Source organism: Macaca thibetana, chromosome 7, assembly GCF_024542745.1.
Source record: "Macaca thibetana thibetana isolate TM-01 chromosome 7, ASM2454274v1, whole genome shotgun sequence".
Taxonomy (NCBI): domain Eukaryota; kingdom Metazoa; phylum Chordata; class Mammalia; order Primates; family Cercopithecidae; genus Macaca; species Macaca thibetana.
The window spans coordinates 149,699,105-149,713,297 of record NC_065584.1 but is presented as its reverse complement, the minus strand read 5'-3'; the positions used below and the strand labels follow the sequence as shown (position 1 = coordinate 149,713,297).

Sequence of the window (14,193 nt, the reverse complement as noted above, 5' to 3'; positions counted from 1 at the left end):
TTCTCAAAATCCTTAATTACATCCATGATGACCCTTTTTCCAAATTTGGTTACATTCACAGGTTCTGGGAATTAGGATGTAGACACGTCTTTTGGGACCACCTTTTAATCCATTACACCCACTGACTGACAAATAAGGGGTGACTCACCAAGTAAGGCAAAATGGCAGGACTTCCTGTGTCTGGGAGGAGGGACTGAGTAGGTTAACTGTAGGGTGTTCAGCCTGAAATCTCAGGCAAGGAAGTATAGGGCCAAGGTTGCAGCTGGCTTCAGCCTGTGTGGGAGAGTCTCATGGGGAGGGGAGGAACTGCAGATAGGAGGTTCTCAGCCCTCCCAGGCCTGACTCAGCGTCTGGCTGGGGCCATCTACACAGCAGCCAAAGTGATCTTTAAGTTGTAAATCTATTCATATCACTCTCCAGTATGTGACCCTTCAACAGCTTTCCACACCTTTTTTTTTTGAGATGGAATCTTGCTGTGTCGCCCAGGTTGGAGTGCAGTGGCGCAATCTCGGCTCACTGCAACCTCTGCCTCCGGGATTCAAATGATTCTCCTGCCTCAGCCTCCCGAGTAGCTGGGACTACAGGCGCCCGCCACCATGCCCAGCTAATTTTTTGTATTTTTAGTAGAGACCGGGTTTCACCATGTTGGCCAGGATGGTCTCGATCCTCGTGATCTGCCCACCTCAGCCTCCCAAAGTGCTGGGATTACAGGCATAAGCCACAGCACCCAACCAGCTTCCCACAACTTTTATGCCGAAGATCAATACCGTTACCCAGCCTACAGTGCCCAGGGGCCTGGCCCTAGCCCACCACTGCAGTCTTCTTTCATACTTCCTGTCCCTGCTAGCTGTCTCAAGACATACTAGCTGCCTCTCAGGCTGCTGTCTCTCCTACCCTAGAGCCTTGGCCTGGTGTCCCCTCAGCCTGGAAGGCTCTTGTTCAACCCACTTCACTGAGTTAGCATCCAATGGTGTTCCAGATCTCAATCCAAATGTCTCTTATGCAGAGAATTCTGTCTTGGTTCCCTGGTCCAGGTCATAAACTGTGTGATATAAATTCTCATGGATCCCTGGACTCATCTTCCATAGCACCATCAAAGTTCATAATTGTGTACATATTTGTAATGTTATTTTATTAATGTTTAGCTCTACCACTCGACTGTAAGCACCACGGGGCATGGTTTGTAGTATTCACTGTTCTATTCTAAGTGCCTTGTCCAGTGCTTGACAAACAGAAAAGGGATGTGGTGGGTTTAAAACATGTCTGCAGGGCTGGGCGCAGTGGCTCGTGCCTGTAATCCCAGCACTTTGGGTGGCCAAGGTGGGTGAATCACCTGAGGTCAGGAGTTTGAGACCAGCTTGGCTAACATGGTGAAACCCTGTCTCTACTAAAAATACAAAAAAGGTGGCTGGGCGTGATGGTGCATGCCTGTAATCCCAGCTACTCAGGAGGCTGAGGCCGAAGAATCCCTTGAACCTGGGAGGCGGAGGTTGAAGTGAGCCGAGATCGTGCCACTGCACTCCAGCCTGGGCAACGGAGTGAGACCCCGTCTCAAAAACAAAACAAAACAAAACAAAACAAAACAAAACAAAACAAAAACAACCATGTCTGCATTTTTTTTTTTTTTTAAGACAGGGTCTCACTCTGTTGCCCAGGCTGAGTACAGTGATGCCATCATGAATCAAAGGTAAGTTGAGCAATGAAATGGCTCACTGCCCCCTCAACTCCAGGCTCAGGTGATCCTCCCACCTCATCCTCCCAAGTAGCTGGGTCTACAGGCACATACCACCATGCCCAGCTAATTTTTTTGTGTGTGTGTATATATATATATATATATATTTTTTTTTTTTTTTTTGGTAGAGATAGGATTTCATCATGTTGCCTGGGCTGGTGTTGAACTCCTGGGCTCAAACAAACCTCCCACCTCATCCTCCCAAAGTGCTGGGATTACAGGTATGAGTCACCATGCCTGACCAGCCAATTTTTTGACATCCTTTCCATCAAGAGGTAGAATCTAACTGACTTTCCTTTAAATACGGGCTGGTCTAATGACTTGTATCTAATTAACAGAATGTGGCAGAAATGCTGTGTGACATCCGTGGCTAGGTTCTAAGAGGTAATATGGCTTCCTTCTGGCTCACCCTCTTTTAAAATTTTAATTTAATTTAATTTTTTTGGGGGGATGGAGTCTCATTCTGTCGCCCAGGTTGGAGTGCAGTGGCTCGATCTCCGCTCACTGAAAACTCCACCTCTCAGGTTCACACTGTTCTCCTGCCTCGGTCTCCCGAGTAGCTGGGACTACAGGCACCCACCACCATGCCTGGCTAATTTTTTTTTTTTTTTTGTATTTTTAGTAGAGATGGGGTTTCACCATGTTAGCCAGGATGGTCTCGATCTCCTGACCTCATGATCCGCCCACCTCGGCCTCTCAAAGTGCTGGGATTACAGGCATGAGCCACTGCACCTGGCTCCTTTTTAAGTTTTGTTTTGTTTTGTTTTGTTTTTGTTTTTTGTTTTTTTTTGAGACGGAGTCTCGCTGTGTCACCCAGGCTGGAGTGCAGTGGCGCGATCTCGGCTCACTGCAAGCTCCGCCTCCCGGGTTCACGCCATTCTCCCGCCTCAGCCTCCGAGTAGCTGGGACTACAGGCACCCGCCACCACGCCTGGCTAGTTTTTTGTATTTTTAGTAGAGACGGGGTTTCACCATGTTAGCCAGGATGGTCTCGATCTCCTGACCTCGTGATCCACCCTCCTCGGCCTCCCAAAGTGCTGGGATTACAGGCTTGAGCCACCGTGCCCGGCCCTTTTTAAGTTGTTTAAAACTCTTTTTGGATGCTCCCTTTCAGAACCCACCTGCCATGCTGTGAGGACACCCAGGCCACATACATAGAGAGAGTAAGGCCACATGTAGGTGTTGCAGCCAAAAGCCCCACTGAAAACCAAGCCTGCAACCAGCATCAACTGCCAAACATGTACTGAAGAGGCTGAGATGATTCCAGCACTTGTGGCTGACTGCAACCGCAAGAGAGACCCGGAGCAAAAGCCACCTAGCTGGGCCCAGTTACTCCCAGAATCATGAGAGAAATATGTAATTGATTGTTATTACTCTATAAGCCACTAAGTTTACATATAATGTATTATGCAGCAGTAGATAGCTGGAACAGGAGCCAATAAACACTGAATGAATAAATGTGGATAGGTCTGGTTGAAGGAACATTGCATGTATTTTAGCTTTGTGAAAGGTTTCATTGACAACTCTCAGCTTCTCCCCCAAGAAGTCTTGGAGATTCTGGAAGGCCCAATTCAGAAACTCAGGTTCACCCAAGGAGAGACTCCCAGAAACTCTCAACTCAGGACAGGAAACATGTCAAGGCTGTCAGAAGTTAGCTCTGAGCCTGATGCAGTGGCTCACACCTACCAGTAATCTCAGTGCTTTGGAGGCAGACGTGGGAGGATCTCTTGAGGCCATTTGTTCAAGACCAACCTGGGCAACCTTCTTATTCTTGGGCCCATGGATAGTTTCAGGGGAGTAAAAACATACAACATTTTATCTGTGTATATGTGCATTTTCCCGAGGAGACGTTATCCAAGCTCTGTTATCAGATTCTTGAGTCTGTGTCCAAAAAATGTTAAGAACTACTGATCTAGTCCAACTATTTCAATATCTACATTAAGATACTAAGATATTTTATGTACTAAAGTGGACTAAGTACTCTGAATAAACTTCTGAAAACAATTATGGATAAAATAAAAATGTATTTATTTTTTGATGCACTGATGAGCTGGCAAGAAAGTAAGGAATACTCAGGCCAAACAAGTCACGAATTCAAAGGCAAGTTGAGCAATGAAAGTGACTTTTGCCTTTTGGACATTTTTATTTTATTTTTATTTTTTATTGTCTAACCTAGTCACAATTTTAATTTTTTAAAAAAATTTTTGTGATATAGTCTTGCTCTGTCACCCAGGCTGGAGTGTAGTGGCATAGTCTCGGCTCACTGCAACCTCCACCTCCCAGGCTCAAGCGATTCTCGTGCCTCAGCCACCTGAGTAACTGGGAATACGGGCACGTGCCACCATGTCCCACTCATTTTTGTATTTTTTGTAGAGATGGGATTTTCCATGTTGGCCACGTTGGTCTTGAACTGGCCTCAAGTGATCTGCCTGCCCTGGCCTCCCAAAGTACTGGGATTACAGGCATGAGCCACCGTGCCCAGCTCCTCTTAACAAGTTTTTAAGTGTACAGTTCAGTATTAACTATAAACACAATACATACAGCAGATCTCTAGAACTTATTCATCTTGCATGACTGAAACTTTATCATTTTAATTTTTGTAAATTTTAAACTTAAAAAATTTTTCTTGTTTGAGACAAGGTTTTGCTCTGTTGCCCAGGCTGGAGTGCAGTGGCACCACCATGCCCAACTGTTTTTTTGTTTTTGTTTTTGTTTTTGTAGAGACAAAAAAAAAAAACCCAGATAGGTAGCTCTTGCTCCGGGTCTCTCTTATGGTTGCAGTCAGCCACAAGTGCTGGAATCATCTCAACCTCTTCAGTACATGTTTGGCAGTTGATGCTGGTTGCAGGCTTGGTTTTCAGTGGGCTTTTGGCTGCAGCACCTACATGTGGCCTTACTCTCTCTCTGTGGCCTGGGTGTCCTCACAGCATGGCAGGTGGGTTTCCCCATCTTACTATGTTGGCTAGGTTAGTCTTGAACTTCTAGTTCTCACGTGATCTTCCCTCCTCAGCCTTCCAAAGTGCTGTAGTTACAGGTGTGACCCACTGCACCCAGCCCATTATTTATTTATTTATCTGTTCGTCTTTTCTTTTTGTGGAGAATGGGGTCTTGCTATGTTGTCCAGGCAGTTCTCTAACTCTTGGGCTCAAGCTAACCTTCTGCCTCTGCCTCCCTAAGTGTAGGGATTATAGGTGTGAGCCACTGAACCTGGTCCGGTGAGTAACTTTTAACTCAGTAAACTTGAACTTGAATTTTCATGGTCTCATGGGAGTGAGTGATTGGAGAGAACCAGTGGTGTGACAGTAACTGGCTCTCCAACAAAACAAAACAAAGCACTGTTTTGTGTACGGTTCAGTATTAACTATAAGCACAATATTGTAAACATATATTTTAGTGTTTTAGTTTTTGTTGATTTCCATTAAGTAAATGTTCCCACCGTAGATTTCAAGCCATTAGTGGTACGAAGAACAGGAACGAAAAATATTTGGTTCTTGTGAGCTGATAGGCGCAAACTCCAACACACACTACTGAGAGAAACTCGGGGCTCCTCTAAGGTGGGAAGTCTAAAAAACCTAAAACTGGGACTCCAGTGAATGTGTGAGCTACATATAAACACCATTACCTCCTAACAGACTGAAAAGGAAAATGCCTATCTCAATTTCCCTATTCTTAAGAGAAAAATGTCACTCCCAAAGTGCTGGGATTACCAGTGTTGAGCCACCATGCCCATCCGCCTTGCCCTCTTTTGCTATGTGCTTTAGGAGGTAGGTGATGGTGTAGTGTACACTGGCACAGCAGCTGGAGGATACAAATGTAGGTACAAACAATAAGTAAGAATTCATTGACACTAAAATTTGTTTAAGAGAATTCTAAAATCAGTGAAAAGATATCTTAAGAGTGAGAAAAAATAATGACATGATACAAACAAAAACTGTGTTCGCCCACCAGCAGACAGAAATAAAAAGTGATCCTAGATGGAAAAAATGAGAGACAAGAAGGAACATAGAACAAAGTGGTACATGCATGGGTAAGTCTAAACAAATGTTGTATTAACATTAATAACAATGTCTTACGGGCTTAAAAACACAGGCCAGGTGTGGTGGCTCACGCCTGTAATCCCAGCACTTTGGGAGGCTGAGATGGGCAGATCACTTGAGGTCAGGAGTTCAAGACCAGCCTGGCCAACATGGTGAAACTCCATCTCTACTAAAAATACAAGTATTAGCTGGGAGTGGTGGTGGGCCTGTAGTCCCAGCTACTTGGGAGGGCGAGGCACAAGAATCACTTGAACCCAGGAGGCAGAGGTTGCAGTGAGCCAAGATCATGCCAATGCACTTTAGCCTGGGTGACTCAGTGAAACTCTGTCTCAAGAAAAAAAAAAAAAGGAATTCTCCTGCCTCAGCATCCTGAGTAGCTGGGATTATAGGCACGTGCCACCATGCCCGGCTAATTTTGTGTATTTTTAGTAGAGATTGGGTTTTGCCACGTTGGCCAGGCTGGTCTAGAACTCCTGACCTCAGGTGATCCATCCGCCTCGGCTTCCCAAAGTGCTGGGATTATAGGCGCGAGCCACTGTGCCTGGCCTGTTTTTCTTATTAAAATATGGAACGTTTCACAGATTTGTATGTCATGCTTGTGCAGAGGCCATGCTAATCTCTGTATCATTCCAGTTTTAGTATCTGTGCTGCCGAAGTGAGCCCTGCCATTCGTTTTTTTAAACTCAAATGATTATACCTCTTCCAGGAAGCCTTCCCTGAGAGCCGCCCTCAGAACGATGCCCCAGAGGGGGCCCAAAACAGGTACTCCACACTAACCCATGCATGTTATTGTCCCTACGTTTACCTTAGTGTTCTATAGTGACCATTCCATCTCCCCAGTGATGGGGTAAGTTCCTCAAAGGTACTTTGTTCTTTTTGTTTTTTTGGTTTTTGTTTTTTTTTGAGACAGAGTTTCGTTCTTGTTGCCCAGGCTGGAGTACAATGGCACAATCTTGGCTCACCGCAACCTCCACCTCCCGGATTCAAGTGATTCTCCTGCCTCAGCCTCCCGAGTAGCTGGGATTACAGGCATGCACCACCATGCTTGGCTAATTTTATATTTTTTAGTAGAGACAGGATTTCTCCATGTTGGTCAGGTTGGTCTCGAACTCCCGACCTCAGGTGATCCTCCCTCCTTGGCCTCCCAAAGTGCTGGGATTACAGGCGTGAGCCACCACACCCAGCCTACTTTGTTCTTTTCTGTACCCCCAGCACCTAGCTCAGGGCCTGGCACATAGCAGAAGCTAAAAATATTTGTTTACTATCACAAAGAAGATGGGGGAAAAAGCAAAACAAAACAAATTTGTAGGGGGCTGGGTACAGCAGCTCCGGCTTGTAATCCCAGCATTTTGGGAGACTGAGACAGGGGGATTGCTTGAGCCCAGGAGTTCGAGACCAGCTTAGGTGAAGTAGCAAGACCCTGTCTCTACAAAAAATAAAAAATAAAAAATTAGCTAGGCATGGTGGTGTGCTTGTGGTCCCAGCTACTCTGGAGGCTAAGGTGGGAGGACTGCTTGGGCCTAGGAGGTTGAGGCTGCAGTGAACCATGATCACACCACTGCACTCCAGCCTGGATGGCAGAGCCAGATCCTTTCTCAAAAACAAAACAAAAAAAATTTTTTAACTGTAGGATGAATGAGTGAATGCAGCTTACATGTGGTAGAGGCAGGTTGAATCCGCATTTGGCTGCAAAGCCTGAGCGTTACCTGGGACTGGGGGCAGACTTGATGAGACTGAAATTGTTTTCAGGCTCAGTAGTTTCCTGTTCTTGGCCTTGCTGAGGCTGTAGGTGCTTCAATAGAGGCCACAGCCCAGCCCAGGGGACCTGAGTTCCCCTGTGCCCATAGTTTTCAATGTACCCTCCTTTCAGTGTGCCCTCTGAGCCTGGGTGGCACCGGGACTACCCCAAGGTGGTGGGTTGTGCAAGCCTTGTCTCCTGGACTCCCCCTCATTTGGGGCTCGGTCTGGTGGCACTGCTGACCCTCCCCTCCTTCCTGCCTTCTGTGCGGTGCCCTGCACCATGCTCCCCATCACTCCCTCCCTCTCCTTTCCACCTCTGGCCTGGAGCCTGGGACACAGGGCTGTGAGAAACCCTTTGAAAAATAGTGTCTCCAGAAAGCTCCTGTTTCTCAACCATAGTTTGCCTGAGGAAGACAGCCACTTCCTCTGGGGCTGAAGTCTCCCACGGGAGTCTCTAGTCCCCATGTCTGTTAAATAATCTTATTGAAGAACCTTGGGCCTGGGACACTGAGGGTTCTGGCCCTCTCCTGGGGGCCTGGCCTTTGGGTGAAGTTCCCCGAGACAGGGGCTGTGCCTCCCCTGGACAGAGGCTGTTCTTTCCTCTGTGTAATAACATGATAACTCTGGGATATGGCACCGGGGCAGGTGGACACACTGGTCATGGTGAGAGACTGAGCATCTTCAGCCAGTGGGGCTCTCTGCTGCCTTTTCCGAAGGCGCCTGGCTCTCAGCTGTTTTCCTTCCTCTGGGCTGTGGAACTGTCTGCAGTTCCTCTCTCTTCAAGAGGAGGAAAGGAGATGTTGACTCTCTCCACGAGGCACCCAAACACCCTCTCCTCCCCCAGCACAGACAACTGGTTCTCTCCACTTTAATTCTTTGGTTTTTGTTTTTTGAGATGGAGTCTCACTTTGTAGCCCAAGCAATTCTCCTGCCTCAGCCTCCCAAGTAGCTGGGAATACAGGTGCCCACTACCATGCCTGGCTAATTTTTTGTATTTTAGTAGAGACGGGGTTTCACCATGTTGGCCAGGCTGGTCTCGAACTCCTGACCTCAGGTGATCCACCTGCCTCGGTCTCCCAAAATGCTGGGATTACAGGCATGAGCCATGGCTCCCGGCCCACATTTAATTCTTTAGTGACTGCTGCCCTTTACCTCCAAGTGCAGTGAAGGAGATAAAAAAGAGAACAGGCCGGGCGCGGTGGCTCAAGCCTGTAATCCCAGCACTTTGGGAGGCCGAGACGGGCGGATCACGAGGTCAGGAGATCGAGACCATCCTGGCTAATATGGTGAAACCCCGTCTCTACTAAAAATACAAAAAACTAGCCGGGCGAGGTGGTGGGCGCCTGTAGTCCCAGCTACTCGGGAGGCTGAGGCAGGAGAATGGCGTAAACCCGGGAGGCGGAGCTTGCAGTGAGCTGAGATCCGGCCACTGCACTCCAGCCTGGGCGACAAAGCGAGACTCCGTCTCAAAAAAAAAAAAAAAAAAAAAAAAAAAAAGAGAACAGAGTGACCTTGACCCCACAACCCACTCTCCAAAATCTGGGGAGAGTGGCTGGGGAGAGCAGGCTATTGGTCAGCTGCAAGCCCGGATGCTCTTTGGAGAGGACCTAGCCTGTCCAGCAGAAGGGGTTGGCAGGGTAGGTGTGTTGGGTCCTTGCCTGGTGGCTCTGAGACACCTGCTTGTGTGCCGGTGGGAATCCTGAAGTCACAGAATTCACCTGGAGGACCCCTCACTTCCCTTCAAAGTGCTTTCCCTCTACCACATTTCAGTGGGATTTCGGGCATCCCTGGGGTCATATTTTTGGGAAAATGAGTGGTGTGACACCCTTGATCGTCAAAGCAGCAGCTGGCACCTGTACAGGTCATTTTAGAAAGTGCTTTCCCAGGCCGGGTGCAGTAGCTCACGCCTGTAATCCCAGCTCTTTGGGAGGCCGAGGCAGGCACATCACCTGAGGTCAGGAGTTCAAGACCAGCCTGGCCAACATGGTGAAACCCCCGCCTGTACTAAAAATATAAAAATTAGCTGGGCGTGGTGGTGCATGCCTGTAATCCCAGCTACTTGGGAGGCTGAGGCAGGAGAATCGCTTGAACCTGGGAGGTGGGAGTTGTAGGGAGCCAAGACTCTGCCACTGCACTCTAGTCTGGGCAACAGAGCGAGACTCCAAAATAAAAAAAAAAAAAGAAAAAGTTCTTTCCCATCGAAGCACTAGTTGTCAACTGTGACTGTGAGTGAGAATCACCTGGAGGGTTTTTTTGAAATATACCAACATCCAAGCCCTATCCCAGAGCAATTAAATCAGAATCTCTGAGCAGGGCATGGGTGTGTTTTAAAGCTCCTCAGATGACCTGAATGTGCAGCATTAGAGCCCCACAAGGACCTTGAAAGCTAGACATTGTCATTATTCCCACTGTTCAGATGGGCCATGGGGGCTCAGAGAGGTGAAGCCACTTGGCCAAGGTCAGAGGGCAAGTGGAGGGCAGGGGCTGAGTCTCACATGGAAGTAAGCAGGTGGCCCCCTGCTTTGTCACTGAGGATCCAGGCTTCCTGTGGGTCCAGGAGGCCTCAGGCAGGCCTGGGAATTCACTTCATTGGCTGGGAAGACATTTCTGCCACCTCTTTCTCCAGGGCTGGACTGTGGCTCCTCCAAGCCCGAGAATACCGGTGGGTCCAGAACCTCCACATCGAGCCTCCGGTTCCTCTCACTGGAAAGACACACCCTTTGGTGAGGGGGAGGAAGCATTTTTGAGGTGAAATGTTGTATCCCAGCCAGGAATGGAAAATATTAAAAGCCCATTGGCGCCAACAAGGTTCGCGCCAGGGCCAGAAAGTACGGAAAAGAGGAGGGACGTCCCTGCGGTGGAGGGTGCAGTGGGGGTCAGCCAGGGGGCTGCCCACGCCCTGTATCCCAGGCTGCCTCCATCTTCAGGGTTAGAGCAAGCTTCTGCCGGCCAGAGGAGGGTCCTTGGGTGATGACCCCAAGAGAAAAGCCCCTTAGTGTATGAGTTGGTTTACCCCACATTCCAGAGAGGGTGGTGGGCGTAGGGATGTGTAACCACTGAGAGTGAAATATCTTACTGGGAGTGTGTGAAGCCAGGCCAGCCCAGTCCACCACAGATTCTGAACGTTATGGGTGCTGGGATGCTGAGAGCAGGTCAGCCATGGTCCCTGTCTTCTAGGAGTTTCACCATAGAGATTGGGCAGGCAAAAAATAGACAATGTCAGTAGAGTATGACAGACGCTCTGCTGGAGGGGTATACAGGGACTGCGCAAGACAGAAAAGGGACAATTCGTTCAGCCCAAGACTAGGAGGAAGAGTTCCCAGAGTGGGTGGCACCTGGACTGAGTCTTGCTACAAACAGACATTTCAAGAACTTGCACAAACAGACATTTCAAGAACCTGCACAAAGCTGGTATTTGGGTACACGCTCTTGGGAGTTAACTCTGTATTTGGAAAAAGAAACACAGAGACACAAAACAAAAGCCCCCCATGGGGGCTTCCTTTCCCACTGCCCACATCACATCCGCAGCAAGGTACAAACATACTTATAAGGTAGTGGATAATGTCTCAGAATTATTTTCCATCTACCCCCTCCCACTGCCTGTCACAAACACACTAGGGTACAGGCACACCTGTAGTCATAAACAATTACACACATACATATATCACATATGTACAAAGTAGTGGAGAAGGCACCAGAATTCTCAGTGAAAGAGCTGTTCTCATGAGTGAAATGCTTTAATAAGTACTGGGGTTGATGATGAGGCCCCCGGTGGTTGGGGGTCTGCAGAGATGAGGCTTCAGAGCCTGGCAAAGCTGCTCCACTCAAAAGAGGAAGAAGGGTCTGGAAAGAGGTGCAAGGAGCAGTGGTCGGAGAGGAAGAGGAGGGAGGAAGCCAGTGTCCCTCGGTGAAGTCTACCAACCCCACAAAAGCTCAGTGAATATGACTGCTTGTTGTGAGAACCAAAGGGCATGAGCTTCATACTGACGTTGTGGAATGGGATAGAAAACCTGAGCCTGGAGGCCAGGCAAGGTGGCTCACACCTGCAATCCCAGCACGTTGGGAGGCCGAGGCGGGCGAATCTCTTGAGGTTGGGAGTTCGAGACCAGCCTGACTAATACAGTGAAACCCCACTTCTACTAAAAATACAAAAAAATAACCAGGCATGGTGGCACATGCCTGCGGTCCCAGCTACTCAGGAGGCTGAGGCAGGAGAATTGCTTGAACCCAGAAGGCAGAGGTTGCAGTGAGCCGAGATCATGCCACTGCACTCTAGCCTGGGTGACTAAGTGAGAGTCCATCTCAAAAAAAGAAAAAAAGAAAAAGGGCCAGGTGCCGTGGCTCACGCCTGTAATCCTAGCACTTTGGGAGGCCGAGGCAGGCCAATCACAAGGTCAGGAAATTGAGACCATCCTGGCTAACACGGTGAAACCCCATCTCTACTAAAAAATACAAAATAATTAGTCAAGCGTGGTGGAGGGCACCTGTAGTCCCAGCTACTTGGGAGGTTGAGACAGGAGAATGGCGTGAACCTGGGAGGCAGAGCTTGCAGGGAGCCAAGATCACGCTACTGCATTCCAGCCTGGGCAACAGAGCGAGACTCTGTCTCAGAAAAAAAAGAAAAAGAAAAAAAAGAAAACCTGAGCCCAAAGTGGATGAGGCTGAGAAGCAGAGGAGGCTTCCTGGGATTGATACAATCTTTGAGGGCTTTGGTGTCCACTGGCCATGGGACAGTGGGGTTCAAAGCAATTTCATCCGGATTTCAAGGGGCAGAGAGGCTCCCAGTTGACGTTACGTAGACTCTGTCATGGGCTTTCTCGCCCACCGAATCTCCTCATTTTACTGTGGAGGAAACTGAAGTCCAGACAGGGAATGTGAAATGGCTAAGGTCACACTGCATTTGGGGATCAGAGCTGCTGGGCATATATGAGCTGTGACACACCCCACCAGGCTTGCATGTTCTTGTGCAGCCACTCACAAATACATACACTCAGAGTTCTGTACAACAAAACCCCTTTTCCTCAGGATGGCCTGGGTGAGTCATCATCCTTGTTCCCAGAGTGCGGAGCCTCAGCATCTCCCTGGCACCCTGGAGGGAATATCCAGGTCCACCAAATACAGAGAGCAACCAACTCTCCCTACAATCCTGTATGAGAGGCCGCTGTGATAAAACAGGAAGATCAGAGGACTGGAAATCAGACCTGGCCTGGGTCTAAGCCTGACTCAAATTCCTAAGCATCTCCAGGACCCAGGTCTTGGTAGAATTCTGGCATACCTCACACTATGTGCTTTCCCCACTAATTATGAACAGGCTCAGGCTGAAATGAAAATCAGCAGCAGCTTTTGTTTTGTTTTGTTTTAAATAGAGATGAGGTCTCACTATATCACCCAGGCTGGTCTCAAACTCCTGGGCTTAAACAATCCTCTCATCTTGGCCTCCCAAAGTGCTGGGATTACAGGCATGAGTCACTGCGCCTGGTTTCAACAACAGCTTTGATGGGTGAAGTAGCAGAAAGGTGAAGGCAGCTGATGCACTCTCGGGGCATTTTCCCTCTGTTTGATGGAGGCTGGTTAACTAATTGAGTGCAGAGGATTTAAAACCTATCCGGCCCAGGTCGGATGCGATGGCTCACTCCTGTCATCTCAGCACTTTAGGAGGCCGAGGCAGGCAAATCACTTAAGGTCAGGAGTTCAAGATCAGCCTGGCTAACATGGTGAAACCCCGTCTCTACTAAAAATATAAAAATTAGCCAGGCGTGGTGGCACATGCCTGTAGTCCCAGCTACTCAAGAGGCTGAGGCAGGGGAATCGCTTGAACACAGGAGGTGGAGGTTGCAGTGGGCCGAGATCACGCCACTGCACTGCAGCCTCGGCAATAGAGCGAGACTCCATCTGAAAAACAACAAAAACAAAAACAAACAAAAAACTATGTGGCTCAGGAGGCTTCTGGGAAATAGGAGAGTCACTGGAGGGGAGGGGCAGTTTTTTAGACCCAGCCATGTCCTTGGCAATCATAGTGGTCTTCTGGTGCTATTCTCAGGACTCAGACATGAGTCCCAGGGAGAACAGAGGGGCTGTCAGTAAGAGCCCAAAGAGCTGTTCCACTGAACAGTCTGTGTCTTATCTGAGCATAAGCAGTCCTGTTCTGAGATGAGGTACGAAAGGCATTTGTCCTCACTACTGACCTTCGTACATTGAGAAAGCTGTAGGGTGCTGTGCTGGGGTCAATGCCTTAAAAAGCCATAGTGTTAAAAAAAAATAATAATAATAAAGGAGCTGATCAATGGAGAAAAGATAGTATTTTCAACAAATTGTACTGGAACAACTGGACATCCCCCATGTAAAAAAAATGAACCCTGACCCATACTTCTTTTTTAATTTTTATTTACTCATTGATTTATTATGTTTTTGAGACATCACCAGGCAGGAGTGCACTGGTGTGATCATGGCTTACTGCAGCCTTGACCTCCCAGGCTCAAGCGATTTTCCCACCTCAGCCTCCCGAGTAGATGGGATCATAGGCATGTGATCCTAGCCCAGCTGATTTTTTTTATTTTTTGTAAAGATGGGGTCTCACTATGTTGTCCAGGCTGTTCTTGAACTCCTGAACTCAAGTGATTCTTCCAATTTGGCCTCCCAAAGTAGTGGGATTACAGGGGTGAGCCATTGCACCCGGCCTTGACCC

General features: G+C 48.3%; 1 long non-coding RNA gene and 1 other non-coding gene across 3 annotated transcripts in view; one reads left to right on the top strand and one right to left on the bottom strand.

Annotated features, from left to right (window-relative positions):
- The window catches only part of LOC126958022 (uncharacterized), a 182,751-nt gene that overhangs the window by 77,960 nt on the left and 90,598 nt on the right, over positions 1 to 14,193 (top strand). The window lies entirely within an intron of this gene.
- Positions 6,328 to 6,431, bottom strand: LOC126960181 (U6 spliceosomal RNA). The gene has a single exon (XR_007727769.1). It is a non-coding gene; the product is annotated as a U6 spliceosomal RNA (small nuclear RNA).